Source organism: Phyllostomus hastatus, unplaced genomic scaffold (assembly GCF_019186645.2).
Source record: "Phyllostomus hastatus isolate PE091 unplaced genomic scaffold, TTU_PhHast_1.1 phas_contig_571, whole genome shotgun sequence".
NCBI classification, from domain to species: Eukaryota; Metazoa; Chordata; class Mammalia; order Chiroptera; family Phyllostomidae; genus Phyllostomus; species Phyllostomus hastatus.
Window position 1 is genome coordinate 66,056 of NW_025333913.1, and position 17,220 is coordinate 83,275.

The following is a 17,220-nucleotide window of genomic DNA, read 5'->3' on the forward strand; positions in this document are numbered from 1 at the left end:
CTGCTATGGTTCAGTGAGGGGTCTGGAAAAAAAGAAAATTACCCTGACATTTTAAAGGTATGTTAAGGCAAAGGAAAAAATAAAAATAAAATAAACACCCTATTTAAGGTAAAGATTGACTTTTGTCAGGAAAGATATTGGCCTTGGACATGACTACCTCCATGACTCATTTTTGGTTAAATTTTTAATTTCAGAACACCCTATGTGGTCACCTCGGGTCTCTGAGTTTGTAAGTTCAACCATACAAGCTTCCCCTGAGCTCATCAGGTTTATTATGTGGCCACTTTGTTTTTTGTCTACACTGCCCTCTTTGGTTATAAATCAACCTAAAAGATGCATTGGTGACCAAACTTTTGGTTAAATAATATGGTCTCAAGTGCTAGTGAAGCGGAGAGAGCATAGTAAGAACTCTGAGACTGCTATACTGTCACTGGCCAGCATTTAGCACCATGGTTGCCAGGAAATGCCTTTTACCAATTAGGTGGAATAAATAGTAAACCAAGGCAGGGAAGAGGAAGGAGTCAAGTCTCACATGCTAACTCAGCAGTCCTAAGCCTGGTCTGATAATATTGCCAGGTTTTCCAACATCACAAGAAACACTATGTTAGCAAGAAAGGAGGACAGGCCTTGAAATTCCATGTAACATTTCCACTGTCTGGGAAAGAAAGCCTTGAAACTGTCCTTTCATCCCAAGGCCTGAATGTGGAAGAGGGTCCCTGGTGCCCAAAGAAAGAGCCCATAAAACAACTTTGGTTAATTGCCTACCTCTGGTCACTATCTGTGTTAGGAGGGAGTCCCTGATGCATATACAGAAAAAGCCCATAAATAACTTTTGAAAGTGCCCCAATTTTAATTAACTGCCTCCCGTCACGTATTTGTTTTACAACAAGATGACCAAATGGAGTCTGGAGCAAGATAAGAATTCAGGAGGACAGACCCCCATTCATCCCTAAATTTGGGTAGTCACATTTCCCCAGGAAAGCTGGCACCACATTTACCCATTAATCGATATGTAACTTCTTTCCTTCCTATCCCACCAACTATATAAGTCCTAAGAAGAAAGGACTCACTCTCTCTTGGGGGCTCAGGATGCTCGCTCTGCAGGGGCTCAGGGTGCTCTTGGCTCTCAGTCCACAGGGCCTCTGGCTACCTGACCTCAGGCTGCCCAGGGGCTTGCCACCCTGGTCTTCAGGCTTTCTTGCTTTTCTCACCCTGCTTTGCCCTGAAGTTGTGCCTTTCACCCCCTACGCTACCCAGTCCTGTTCTCTTCCATGAAAGGGAGCCACTAATAAACTGATTACATACTACTAGATTTGCTGATATGTAATTCTTTACATGTGTCAGTAAGAAGAACCAGGTCTCTCCCGTCAACATTAAGGAGGGATTTTTAGGAAGTTTAAGTGTTTGCCTCGCTGAATGATGAACATTTGGTGATGCAGCAAGACCTTCACCTTGGATGGAAGTCAAAGCCAAATGTTCTCAAAGGAGAAAAGCAGGTAGTTGTGCCCTTGGAAGATGTCACCTTAAAGTTTATTTGGGGACCAGGATGTAAGAACACAATGTTGTAAAGTACAATTAGAATAAAAAAGTTCCAAAGGTGAGGACAGTAAGAGTTTCATAAGTACATTTCCTCTGCTTCAGCAGCAGGCATGGAGGCCTGTGTTTTATAGGCACTTCAGCCTCCTCTTGAATAATACAGTTAACAGTCCCTATTGAGTTAGGGTATCAGGATATTCATATAATTAGGTCCTAGCTTTTAATCATAAAATACTGGTCCTAGCTTTTATTCATAAAACTCCTTTCTCAGTATTTTTATTCCAGTAATATTCTACAACTTTATTTGATCTTATTTTCTTTTTACTCAGAAATATCCAACTTAGTAGGAGAAACTACTTACTTAAAAAAACATTTTATAAATTTAATTTTAGAGAGAGGGGAAGGGAGAGTGAAAGAGAGGGAGGGAATCGTCAATGTGTGCTTGACTCTCACATGCCCCCACAAGGCATGTGCCCTAACTGGGAATCCAACTGGCTACCCTTTTGTTTGTTGGCTCCACTCAGTCAACTGAGCCACACCTGCCAGGGATAAACACCTGAATTTTAAACTCTCATAAAACACACACATTACTTTTCCTCCTTTTGCAATGACATTTCTTCAAAATTTCAAGATGTTACCTGCAGGAGACTGTTCTGCACGGTGTGGGCCCTGTCAGGATGGGCAGGGTAGGACAAGTGGGAATCTAGTTACAATTAGCATTTTGGACTACAAACATGGCCACCATTTGGACTACAAGTAATATGGCAACTGAACTCTGACCCAGAAGAGGTGGCTGACATCAGACCAGAAGCCACCAATGCTAAGTTGCTTCTTTTGTACACCAAGAACCAATCCTTGGTTCCTGCACGAAGTCAAGCCAGATAAAACTCCCAGCCTTTCCCTTCTCCCAAGTGGTCTTTTCTTAGCCCCTTCTCCTGGCAGGGAAAACATTGCCCGAGAGCACAAACTTCCAAAATAAAGCTCATTTGCCTGTTTCCATTGCTAATTGGCTGTTTATTTCCTCGGCGGGGTCTAAGAAAACCTTACAGGCCCAGCTCCCACTCAGACATGCACAGGACCCACGCCCACAGATAGGTTCTCCTGTGGGGAATCAGGACTGCAATGTGCCTAGGCCACTTTGAGTCTTGCTCCCTAACCCTGAATTGAGAACATTTACTGCAAAGTGATTTCCTAAAATCCATGCTAAACCTTCCAAGGATGAATGTAACCAGTTCAACCACTTTTGCCTTTTCATTTGCAAATATTCCTCTTCTGTGATGTGATTAGCAGCATGGGACCCTTTGTTTTTTGTAAAGGGGAACCACCTGCCCAAGGGAAACTTGGGCAGAGTAAAGGAGGACCATCACGTAATGTGGAGAGAGATAGAAATAACGGCCTATCATGGTGGAGGCTGCTGCTTTTGCTCCCCTTGAGAGAAAAGCCATGCTGTCCCTTTTCCTCCACTGGACTCAGTAATCCATGTGAATGTCTCATTTCATCCATAATGACACGGACACTGTGGGCTGGTGTCTGCAGCAGTTACCAGAATGCGGGCCCTGCACAAGGTAGGATCGCCTAAGGTTAACCATTATTGCACCGATTCTTGACTTGGTGCAGGAAGTTCACAAAACAAGCCCAGGTAATTTGGGGGGTATATTTATTTAAGCAGGGGACAGTGACACAAAGATGAGCCTAGAATAAAAAGAGAATCAGAAGAGGGACTAGGTGGGGCTGCTTTGATTCTCTTAAAACATTATGGGAAACAGGTGACACTGGGAGGGGCTGCTCTCAGCTTATTGCAGAGCAACAGAAAAAGGGGCCTTGTGGAAAGTTTTATGGGTGTTTCTTGGGATAAGCTGCTACTTCCATATTCCTTTATTGCAAGTCTCATGGAACCCCTCAAAGATGACAAAAAAGGAAATTTACCCTCCCCTAAAAAAAGAAAAACAGTTCAGTAGATGTACCTCAAGACATTTGCAGGCCATCCTGGCTGATTAGCTTAGTGAACTGAGCATGGGCCTGTGAACTGAAAAGTCACTGTTCGATTCCCAGTGAGAGCACATGCCTGGGTTGAAAACCAGGTCCCTTGTTGGGGGTATGCAAGAGGAAACCCATCGATCTTTTCCTCACGCATTGATGTTTCTCTCTCTCTCATTCTATCTCCATTCACTCTCTAAAAAAATGAATAAATAAAATCCTTTAAAAATAAAAAGAAGAGTGCACACAGTGTAATATGTTTTGAGGAGTTTTATTGCCTTTCAAAAGGCAAAAATTTTAGGTGAGGTCTCAGGAAGATCTCAAGATAATATTCATCAGCATTTTCAGGTTTGCCCTTCCAGGGTGTGGTCTCAACTACTTGGTCAGTACCAGGCCACAAGGTCTAAATTGCATGAGCAGCTGTATGCCAGAAGAGAAAAGACAGCCCTGAAAGCAAGTTCCAGCACATTTAATTTATTGCAAGGAACCTGGGCCTTTTCACCTGGGTAAACTATTGTATCCAGTGTAGATTGCTCAACCAGTTTTTTCAACCACCTTTCTCAATTTCCCCATTTCACTTGCAAAGGAGTATTTCTAGCTTCTTACTAACCTGCCTCAAAAGAAAAAAAACATACAGGAGCATATTTGGTAAAATAAAATTTAACACATACACTGTAGAAATTATCAACAGTTATGTTATACACACACTGTTTAAGAAAAGCCCCCAAAACAACTATAATTACTATTATGACTAAATTTAGAAGACAGGTAAGGACAATCAAACTTACAATGGTTGATATCAATTTGTAGTTACAAAGCATTTGTCAATGTCTTGGGTTAGCTGTCTGTCTCTGACACCAGCAACTTCTCATCCTTGAAATATGTTCAATTGTGATGAGTAGAGGCAAGCATCAGAGACAGGGGCAGGTGTACATTGGCTGTTGGGCCCCTGATAAGGTTTTTTTCCAACAATGGTGGCAAGTGTCTTTAACTGATGTCTCCTCCGTTAGACCCAATGTCATTGTTTGAAGTCATCATCATTGCCTAGCAGTGCCCCTGTGAAATGTATATCACTAATTTATCATTTGTTATAAGTTGATTAATAAGTTTTGATAATAATACATAATGTCTCATTCAGTAAGTTTGCTCTATATGTCCCTATATATATATAGGGACATATATGCTCTATATATATTTGCTCTATATATATCTGTTTAGATATATAGGGTAACCAGTGACTACTGAATGAGGAGAAAAGCTATGTGTTTACCAAGAGGAGTAAATTGTAGGTTAAAAGGCTTTTTGGTTAATGGGGGTTAAAAGATTCTAAAAAAAATATTTAGATTAGTTTTAGTTGCACATTTTGTATGTTTCACCATTCCAGAAAATCAGGGAGATGGGAACAATGAGAATATTATAAATAGGCCATATATTACAAATGCATTGCATTGTTCACTCAGAGAAAGGAGTCCCTCAGTCACTGTAACTCAGGGGGAATTCCAATATTGGTGTTACTTTCTTCCAATAATACTAGTGAATGATAATGATAATCTAGTGAATGATAATGATAATGATATCGTTCAATAATAATGAATGATAATCTAGTGTCATATTTGGACAGATAGAACATCTGCTGCAGACTTTATGAGCTACAGTGAGAAGTTTTCAGTAATATTTTTACTTCACGAAATCATGTTTTTAAAAACCCAATGCATTAGTTCATATGCATGTCAAAGTATCAATAATTGAGTCCCTATAGATAAGATTGTTTCCTTTTTGACTCTGTATATGCTTCTCTTCTTCAAAGTCTCTCCTTTTTGCTGTCAGGCCCCCTTTTCTTTTTCTGCACTGGTCCACCAGAACTGTAAAAGAGGGGCTCTTATTGATTCAATAAGAAGTAACAAGCATTCTCAAGTAAAAAAAAAAATGCCTGTTTAATATTGCCCACCTAGCTGCAGCATCAGGTAAGTGAATTTCTTTTGCTTTCATGGTAGCAGCTTTAGAAGTCTTAAAATTCTTATTTTTTCTCTAGAAATTTTCCTTTAAAAAATTTATTTTATTGTTGTTCAGTTACAGTTGTTTCTATTTAACTCCCATCACTACCTCTCACCCCAATCATCCCCACCTTCTTGCCTTGCTTCCACCACCCCTTGGTTTTATCCATGTATCCTTTATAGTTGTTCCTGAAAACCCTTCCCTACCTCACCCCATTATCCTCTTCAATTTCCCATCTGGTTACTGTCAGATTGTTCTAAATTCCACTCTCTGTGGTTATATTTTGTTTCTTTATTTGTTTTGTTGATTTAGTTCTAGTTAAAGGTGAGATCTTATGGTATTTGTCCCTCATGGCCTGGCTTATTTTAGTTAGGATAGTGTTCTCGAGTTCTGATAATTTCCAAATGTTTCAATATTTGTATAACTTCTAACAATTCTAAAATCTGTCTCCTGTATTTAATATAGTTGCCTGAACGAGTTCAGATGACAGCTGCTTCTACAACATTCTACTGTTGTGAGCTATGCCAAGGTCATGGTTACTGTTAGTACAAATGAAGGGTTTTTGATTTTTTGACAGGACAATCCTAAATTAGAACAATTAATTCAGATTGTTGGGAGTTTCTTGCTGATGTAAAAATAAACACATTTCTTTGTGTCCATCATAGAAGTTATTGAGTATCCAGTTTGGTAATATCACTGTTCATTGTTCACAGATTCATATGTAAAGCACACTAAGTCAGCATCAGCGAGGAGTTTCCTGTGAACCACCCCTGGAAACAAAGAGATGGTCAGTGGGAAAAATATAGTCATGGATGTCTTAATTCTGCAAAGAAGGCAGCAAACTTGCTGTGATAAGACTGTTACATCAAGAATAAAACAATAGATGCTGAAATCAAGAAACTTACAGAAGTGTTGAGTGTGATGAGAGTTCAGTGGACATTCAAAAGAATGGAAATATAAAATGACATGGACACCGGTCTGCAGTGTCCATGGCATTATGGATGAGATGAAATAAATTCACATGGACTACCGAGTCCCGTGGAGGAAAAGCAATGGTTTGACTTCTCTCTCAAGGGGAGAGCAAGCCTTGAAGCAATGAGGCCACCCTCTCAAGAGGAGAACACCCTAACTCTAGCTGGGAGAAGCTTTTATTAGATTCAACTTGCAAAGGAATACAGGGTGTATAGGTAAAGCTCATTAATCATTATCAGACAATGAGGATCAAACAATAGATAACATACAAAGAACTCTGAGGACCTATTTTGAGTCAGGGTCAGATAGCTAAATGGCCATAAAACTTTGGGGAACAAACTCACTTCCTGCTTGGACCCTTATCATTTAATTGAGAGCATTCTAAACAAATCAGGTTTCACAGGATTTTACATATTCTTTCTTAGGCCTAATCCCTCTGGGGAACCCACTGGTCCCAGCACAGGGCTGCACCCACCACCGGCATTGTTTTGTGCTTAAGGCATTGTTTTAGGCTTAAGTCAGATGGGGGAAGTAAAGCAGCCAAGAGATTAGGAGACTTCTCCAAGACAGAATGAGGACTCAGGCTATGTCAAAGCCAAGGGGTCCATCACCCCTTTTCTGTAGCCCCCAAGTCCTGTCCTGTGTCCCCCCATGATCCTGCATATCTTGTGTCCTCCCTCCCTTGAGTAATCTTACCCATCATTGGCTAACCAATCAAGACTTGGAGGCCAAGCAGGGCAAAGTAAAAGAGGCAGAGGCAGAGTCCCTGCCAGGGAGATAAGCTTTGTTTCCTTAGTGGCTTATGGTGGGAAAGTCCCTTACTCAGCCTTAGTCATGGGTGGAGGGTGGGGGGGTTACAGCTCTTGAAACCAGGCAAGGCAGTTCCCACCCGCCCCCCCCCCAAAAAAAAAAGGAGAGTCCATAGCTGTTTTCTGTCTTTGTTCACAAAATGTGTCTATAGCAGAGATGGCTGTCACACAGGGAGGGAGCCCTTTGGCTTCTAAGTCTAATTGCTGATGCTAATTTGCTAATATCATATTAGATCTATGATAAACTCTATGTTTTTGAGTTAGAACGTCCAGAATGATTTTGTATAAAAAGTTAGAAAGTTCATACTTATTGTTTATTATAATGTGAGCTTTATATAATTCTTTAGATATTTTACATCTTGCTTTTTTTGGAGGGGGTTGGTGTTTCATGAATTATATCAGGTCAATTTGACTTTAATAGATCATATAAAAACTGGGAAGGTTTTAAATCCAATTGTGACAATAACCTGTGAGACCCAGAATCCTCTAAATTTCTTCCCCTATTTTAAAAGAGAGAGAAAAAAAAGATTCCTTTGAATCTTTCAAGATTGATTAGTATCCATCTTTAGATATGAGATGGTCAAACTATTTTCCTTGAGGTTGCAAAATTCAAGGTTATCCTTTGAGGCCTGATGTCCTTTTGTTGTTAGCTGTTTTGACAGCTAAATTGTGCTTCTTTTTTTGTTTGTTTGTTTTTTAATCTAGTACTATCTTAGAGCATAAAAGTAAACTATCCACACATTGGATCAAAGTAGAAACTTTAAGAAATTTAGAATTACTTAAATCAGCTTTTAATGTCTGGGAAAATAGGTGAGCTCTCTATATATCCTTTGAGCATTTTAATGAAAGTAAATTGGCAATGTTCCCAAGTAAAGGCAAATAGATACTGACTGTGCATTTATTTTTTTTTGCTGAAATGCTGAAAAAGACACTACATAAATTTATTACTCAAAAATATTTACAGTCCACAGAAATGGCTGATAATAAGGTATGTGGATTTGGAATCACTGGATATCTGGAAATAACTATTTTGTCTATAACTCTGAGAGTATGTACAAGTCTCCATTGTTTTTCATTTGGTTTCTTCACTGACAAGTTGGGAGAATTACAGAACCTTTTATATAAATTATGTGTTTAAAAGTAATCTTGTATAATAGGTTTAATTCCAGCATATTCATGAGATCTTAAAGAATAATGGCAAATATTAGGCAGAGGCAAAGCTTTATAATACTTATTTTAACAGGATCTTGCCAATATCTGTACTAGAAAGGGCTCAAAGTTGCATTGGAACATCTTTCAAGATATGTTCCATCTCAGGATATGTTTTCTTCTTGTGGAAGTTCCTTTATAATTATTATTTTCCCTAGTGTTTCAGTATTCAAACACATTTTACCCTTCCAGGAAAAAACTATGTGGGTGCCCTTGGTTTCAAAAACAATCTCTCCCTGTCAGGTAAACTGAGGCTGATTAGACCAGTAAACTCCTGTGTTACCTCATGACATTTTATAGTTAGAAGAAGATAGGTTGTGACTTAGGAACATTCATTAGTTGATTAGATGTCTCTGCCACTTGCACTGAAGCTTTACTCTTAATTGGATGTTGGTAAGAACAGATAAACTAGCCCCCGTATCTACAAGGGCCTTAGGAATCTCCACAATTGTGGTAATTTTCATTTCTTCTTCACTATTATTTCTTTTTCACTCGTTTTAGTAAGGAGAAAAGGAAACACCCTTATAATTCTCTGAGCAACCATAGGCTTGGTTCTGTATTTTTTTCTGCTTCTAAATCCTCTTTCACTTTTCTATAACCCCATTAAAGGGAATAGGCTTCTCTACAGGAGTTTACTAACGAATCTTGTTTGATAATCTGTTGCTTTACTTCCAGGAATTTAATTTTTGTTTTGCAAAACTATGCATGTCCTGAAGAAAATTTTTGAAATTATAGGTAGATTTTTATATTCTCTTTCAGTTTTAGAAATATATATATATATATATATATAAATTTATATGTAAAGTCTTTCATTCTCCTCTGCTTAAAACTGGCTTTTTTTTCTGATGGAGGGTGCTAGAATTCATGCATTATTTTTGTCTAAGTTTCTATTCTCATTTCATCTAAGTTTATTAGGAAGTGGTGGTGGAGGAGATATAAAAGAAATAAAAAAGGATAAAATAAGAAAGAGGGAAATTCCAGGCCAAAAAAAAAAAAATTCTCAAAAGGCAAAGAATATAGTGAAGGAAATGTAGAAGGAGGAGGGATGAGGTGCTGGCCACAGAAGACATTGTTAGTTCAGAGACAGTCCCTAAATCTGTTTTATTATTTTTTGAAGAGAGGTTGTATCTGTGCTCCTAGAGGATTCTAATTTCTAAAAGATATATGCTTGCCATTTATTCAATTAAATTTTGGAGCTGTTTTTTTTTTTAATGTTGCATCCAGAAGTTAATGAGATAGCGAAAGAGTTCTATTTTGGCCATAAGAAATTGATACCTCTTGTATTAAAATCTTTCCATTTCTGAAAGTATTTGCAAGTAAAGTCTTCTTACTTATTTTCTCTCCACCAGACAAGTAATGAGGGAGCTGGGACTGAGAGCTTTTAGCCTTGGAATCATGATTTTTTACACCAACTTTACTTTTCTTTGGGTATTTGCAGAGTGTAAGTTTCTAGGGATGCTGCATGGTAGCTTTAAGTGGGCTGCTTATGGATTTGAGCTCCAAGGTGCTGTCACTTCCTGAGTTGCATCAAACTCTATCATGTGTCTCAGTTTTCCTCCCAGGTATTAGGTAACCAACATTTATGTAAGCATCCTTTTTCACATCAATTATTTCATTACAATTGAGTTGGAATTCATTATGAGGTCTTTCACATTTTGGGGAATTCTCTCAGAAACCTGCACAGAGATTCTTAGTCACTTCAGAATACCTGAGGTTGGACCTTGATGAAGGAAGTTCCTTTGGTCTTCAAAGCCAAACAAGTACAGTCTCTCATTTGTCCAGCACAATGTTTTGTTCAGACTCTCAAAAAAGCAATTCCTTTTAGCCTTTTCCCTTAAAACAGGGATGTCCATTATTCTCAGAAAAACTTAAGCAAGCTCACTTGATACAATACCAGGATGGTAAAACACAGTGAGTCCCCTGCTGGTACCTAGTAAAGTGATCCTGCCTGAGCTTCTCTGGCATCCTGCCACACTGAGCCAAGTAAATGTCAAAGTTACAAATGTGTAAACATGTACACAAAATGTAGAAGTTAATTTCAAATGGGAAACAATATTTCAACAAACTGAAAAAGTGTTCCAGAAAATGGCAGTTTACACCTTATTTTATCATTAGAATCAAAGGAAAAATTATGGAGGTTGAATAAAACTTATTGATGTTGGATTAGAGAGTTGGGAGATGCAATACAGGTAAAATTTCTTGGTTTAGATGAAAATTACAACAATAGACATATTTTTTTACATTTATATGTAGAAGATAGTTAGCAGTTTATTAATATGATAAAAATAACTATGAAAAATTATTTAGTCTCTTATCTGGTGCAATTAGGGTTCTACATAAACATATCATTCTGACATTTTAAGGTTCTGTTATCAAAGATGCAAAAGACACTAGAGAAAACAAAGACTAATGTTTCTTATAAAAGAACCCAGAATAAAACATGACTACCTGCCATGATTCACTTTCAGTTACTAAGTCTTAATTTCTGATCATTCTGTGTCATTACTTTAGGTCTCGGTATTCATAGGTTCACTACACAGGCCTCCACAGAGGTTTTCAGATTTAATATATGTATTTTTTAATTCATGTATTCCAATTCTCCAAAACCTTTAAAAGGGAGAGGTGCTACAAATAATTAATAATGGTCAACTATTTAATCAATCATACCAACACAATGAAACTTAAAAAAAAAAAAACACCCCTAAACATAAGGATCGAGGAGCTTCTCAGAGGGTGGGGACCAGGGAACATATGGAAGCTCCATTACTATCACCCAATGCCTACCTAGCCCACTGTGTCTCTTCCACCTTGATGATCCTGAGTGATGTCTTTATCATAAACCAATAATAGCAAATAAAGCCTTTTATGCATTTTGTGTGTTTTTCTAGAGATTTATACTACCTAAAGGGAGGTAATAACAATTTCCAAATTTGTAGTTGATTAGGCAGGAATGTGAGTAGCCTGGACACCCCACTTGCAATTGGCATCAGCAGTAATGGCAGTCTTGTGTTACTGAGTCTTGAACCTGTGGGGTCTGCATGCACTCTGGGTACTCAGTGTCAGAACTACATGGAATTGGAGGACATGCCATTGGAGAATTGATTGTTAATGGAAGATAAAAACCTTTTATCTCATAGGAAAAAACCTGGTTGGTGTAAGGCTAGAATTGATTGAAAGTATGCAATCTGCCTATATCAGGTGCTCAAGGAATTTGAGAAGATGTTATGTTCAATCCCCTCTCTGCCTGAGAAACCACAGTTTGAGAAGCCACACTTACTTTATTCTTTGTTCTGTTTTCAGAGCAAGGCATGAGGCAGTGTGTCCCCTTTCAGGAGGAATGAAAGCTATACATACTTAAAGTAGTGACCTAATGTCTTCATTAAAATATCAAAGTTCCTTTTTTAAATTTTTTAAATATTTATTTTTTAATTTTATTTTAATTGTTGTTAAAGTACAATTTTCTATCTTTTACTCCCATCCCAGCCACCCACCCGGTCCTCCCCACCTCCCTCTCATTTCCACCCACCCCTAGTTTTTGTCCATGTGTCTTTTGTACTTGTTCCTGTAAACCCTTCCCCTTTTCCCCTGAAATTCCCCTGAAATTCCTTCCCCTCAAAGTCCTTTAAGATACCCATTGACACACTCAGTCCTTTCTTCTCCCTCTGCCCTAATCTGGGGTACTGTATCTCAGGAAAAGAAGTTGTCTGTGATTCAGCCTCCCAGAACCATCATGTGTTGTCAGCCAGGGTCTCCAGTTAATCCAAAGTCATGTGGGACCGTCTGATGGCCCACCTGCAAGAGTCCTTTCACTCATTTTCTTCCAGGTAAAGTCTCTCCTTCTTGCCAAGTCATGTGGCCAAAGGGAGCACCCCAAAGCTGCATGGTTCTCTTCCAGCAAAGCTGCAGGGGTCACCACTTTGCCAACAATGTGTGTTTCTCTCCTGGCAAAGCTGCAGGTGTCTGCACCCTGGCCAAAGCCATGTGGTTCTCCCTTCACATGGCTGCCAAGTATGGGTTTAAATCCCAATGACAACCTTCCTCTGTACCCCCTTTTCCGCCATAGAAAAGGGCTGGAAGGAACTGCCAGCATTCCTGTATTATTCCAAGTTTACTGGGCTGCCATCGTGAGTCTGGGCAGGTGTGGCCCCATGTCATGGAGCCAATCTACTCCAAGCTTTCATGTAGGTGCTGTAACCAGGGGGCGCTGCCCCCTAGTTACATCTTGGGTGGAAGTAACTTCCATCCCCCTGACTCAAAGCATGGCCACAACTATTTAACATATTTATGCAACCAGTTAAAGGTTATAGATATGTTAAATGGTCATGCCAGAGGTTAGCTGCAAAGCTGTTGCTGTACAAAACAGCTCTGCATGTACCTGTCCCATGTGTCCCTTCCCTTAACTCACACCTGAGAGGGGAAGGGGTGAGGACATCCTATACATCTTTCTAATATTTCCTGGACACCTTGAGTTCTGGAACCCATTCCAAATCCCTATTTGGGGCTTTCCTCTGGGCTGCACCCTGTTACACTATTAGTAGTTATTTCTGAATAAGATCTTTTGTTGTGTTTCAGTATCATTCAAGTACTTTTATGTTTAACTTAATTAAGTTCCTAAATTGCCTATAGCAGGAATGCTCCAGAGAGGTCCTGATGTCACTATAAGGACAATGGGTTTATAAGGGCCCCTGCAGTCATGGTTACTTTGAGGAATTGATAGGGGGCTCAAGACTTGTAAAATTTTAGCTTAAGAAAAGAGTTTTAAGTCTAGCAAGTAATAGGTATGTTAAAGCTTTTGTTTCAGAAACTACAGATAAAGCCAGTACTGGCTCCCGGGAAAACAGCCAATCTCCTGGGGCAGTGCTAAAGATGACCAGCCTGGGGTCAACTGGAGGCATCCAGACGTTTGTGATCCAGGGAAAGACAGATGACTATGCCCCTGGGAACAGCTAACTGCCCAGGACAGGAATGTTGCAGCTTCTATCATCTAATCCTCCCTGAATTTCAAAGCCCTCACCACACCTTATTTATTTCCTGGTATAAAAAGTCTGTCCTAGAAAGAGAAGGCAAGATGGTCTGTTAAGGTATGAACGCACCATCTTTTCAGATTATCAGCCATCTGAATAAAATGCCCATACAAGATTCAATCGCTGTTATTGCTTATTGGGTTTGGTAGTGACAGGCAGCCCAAACACTGGTGTCTGCTCCAATTACAGAATTTCTGTATTTTCTTGGTCAATAAGAAATATTGTGTATGGGTGTTCAGGAGACATTTTGATTGTTCATTACTTATTCATTTGTAGATTTTGTAAATGTGTAATGAAGTCATAAAATAAACTGAATGGAATGTTGAGCTAGAGGTCCCCCCAAATAGAGAAGTCTCCTACGAACCTGGCTAGGGGATAAAAAGTTAACCACACCCGAGTAAGAATCAGGAAGAACCAGGAGAGGCAGGAGGCTCTCTGCAAGAGAGTGAAACAAGGAAAACTGGCGTTCATGCTGCTTGTCACATACTGAACCCAATCAGCAGAGACAGGGATTGAATCTTTATGGGCCCTTTATTCAGATGGCAAATGATCTGAGAAGATGGTGGGTTCATACCCTAACTGACCATCTTACATTTCCTTCCAAGCCATGCTTATTATAACAGGAACAAAGTATGATGAGGGGTTTTGAAATACAGGGAAAATGATATTAAAAACTGCAATATTCTCTCACGGGACAGTGAACTGTTCCCAGGGGTGGGTCCTCCTCTGTCTCTCCCTGGAACACAATGGCATGGATGCCTCCACTTGTCCCCAGGTGGTGATCTTTAGCAGTACCTCAGGAGGCTGGCTATCTCTCTCAGGAGAAAAGATGGGTCTTATTTGCAATTTCTGAAATAATGGCTTTAACTTATGCATTATCAACTAAGCGCATTAACTATTTACCCTAAACTAAAATTTCCCAACTCTTGAGTACCCTATCACTATCATACATTATTATTGTTGCTGTTGTTTGCATTATCCTGTGACCCACCCACCAGCAAATCAGGCCTATGAGGACTGAGATTACATCTGTTTTCTTTCCAGTGATTAGAAGAGAGTCAACTAGATGGTCAGCACAAGGCTGCTGTTCTTTGATAAATGAGTAAAAAACTAGAAATGTGATCATGGTTAAAAGGGTAAAATATGGAGCATTATGGCTTCACATAACTGGAATTCTAAAATGAAGGACCAGTTAAAGTTTTTAAAGAGAAATACCAAATAGAGAATGAGCCCAGGCAAACGTAGAGCACATGTGGGCCAGCAATGAGAGGTCCAGGCAGAGGACACCATGTACAAAGGACAGGAAGCAAAGACATTTAGTGAAGTAATGAATTTTACTGACTCATTTTGGTGGTTTAGAGAGCTAATACAATTGATGTACCTTGTACACAGTGACTGCTGAAAAGTAGTCAGTATTGTCTTTATTGTACTCCCATGGGTACCCATTTCAGGTATACCCTCTTGAGAACAGCACTAATAGGAAAACAATACCTTTTCCTCCTGACCACACAAACAATTCATGACATTAAGCATAGACTATAGCTTGACAGATGTGTAAGTGACAGATAATCAACTACACATATGTAAAGTGTACAATCTGATGAGTGTTGGCATGTGTGCACACTCCATGTGAATCCATTTCATCCAAAAGTTTCTCATATGCCCTTGGAATCTCTTCCACTTCTCCCCACCCAACCCCCAGAGTTTGCAGGCAATTACACATTTTCTTTCTTTCTCCATAGATAAGTTTGCATTTTCTGAACTTTTATATAAATAGAATCATGTACTATGTTTTCTTTTTAATCTGGCTTCTTTAATTCCTTACAATTATTTTGTGAGGTAAAATTTACACAAAAAAATTACTCATTAAAAACTGAACAATTCAGTGTCATTTACAGTAGTCACATGTTGGGTAGCCATCATGTCTACCCAGTACTGATTTTAATTACTTAAAAAACTGTTCTCATTGAGACATTGCTCCCAATTACCCCATACCCTAACTCGTGGAAAGTACTAACCTTAATTATGTTTTTCCCCCTCTTTGTCTTCTGTCCCATACACCCTGGGTCAAGACTCTACCAGCTTATACATCTGGTGCTCCCACTCATCCCAAAGTCAGGAAAATAATCTGAATCTTCAAAACATTATCATTTCTCCCAACTCTGTGTCTTACCATCATGGCCATTCTAGTCTTAAAGAAAGGCATCCCCCCTTCACTGCAGGAGTTCCAGTGTCCCTCCCTCAACAAGTAGGTCAGTCCCTCACTCATATCATTCAGCTTCATTCTGAGCCTCCAAAACAAACCCTCCTGGATGGCAGCTTTAGGGTCCCTTGAAATCTTAAAATGCCTAGTACCCTAACATATCCCAGGTTTTACAATTTCTCATCCTGACTCTGAGCAGACTCCAATCCTCCATGACTTTGGTCTGTCTTCACCTCTCCTTATAAACAATTCACTTCTGGACAGGTCCCCAAGGATCTCTCAAGTATACCAGAGGACACCAGGAGCAAGAAAGGATATAGAACCAGAAAAGAGATTTATTTCCCATTTCTCAATTCTGGTTGCAGGCCCTTTACAGACAGACATGTGGAATTTGTAAAAACAACAAAGAAAACAAAGAATGAGGACAGTGATATCTGCCCTGAGCTGCATGTCAAAGAGGGCTTGAGAGAGGCTCATTCAGTACATGCCTGTGGGAGGCTAATGTGACAGAGACCTAGATGTTCACTAGAGTAGTTGAGATAAATGGCAGAATGTCTTTTGAAATTTCTGTCATCTTTAAGGTGCAGGGAAAATGTATGTGGAATGAGAATACTGTTGATGGTAAGGGCACTGTGGAATTGTTCCCTTTCATGCTGGCACATCTTCATGAATTCTGAGGCAAGGATGCATTGAGGCAACCTGGGGTCGCACGAGGATCTGGGAAGTCAGGTCATCTCCTACTGTGAACATCAATTAAAAGAGTAGGAAACAAAGCAAACCTTTTTGGAAAAAAATATACAAAATAAGGAAAAACTGGAAGATTTAAAATATGTTAAGGATCAACACTTCAAGTAAAATGAAATGATTAGCTACTTACTGGGAAGTCATATTAAAGTAAAACATGCATCAAACAGGTTGAAAAAATGAAACTAAGACTATATTAAAGACCATTAAGGCAGTGAGACAGAAGTCGGCACCCCTGATTAAAAGGCTGCAGAGATTTTAGAACAGAAGGGTCTATGGGAATCTTTGTTTGCTAATTGACTTATACAAAAGAAAAGCAAAACTTTGAATACAATCCTGACCAGAGGTCCGCACATTTTGTATGAAAAGGTGCCCAACCAAGGTAGGTTTCTGTTCTTCCTCAGAGAAGGGACAGTGGTGCACCAGGAAGATTAAAATTCAAAGTAATGGGTCCAGGTATTTGAGACAGATATTCTTTGGTGCTTAACACTGCTAAAAGTGTTCAAATAGACTTGTATACATTTCAAAAGACCAGATAAAGAATGAGGGATTTCTTATTGCAATCATATTTCTATAGGAATTATCTGAAAAATGGATGTCTATAGTCAGAAAGAACCTATGTAAAGGTTTCTGACTGTGGAAACTTTAAGACCTACAAGTCATAACAAAAATGCCTTCTTCACAGTGGAGGGAACCACAGCCAAATCCCTCAGAGTGAAGACACAGTTTGCATCTCCATCAGTTCCTGCAA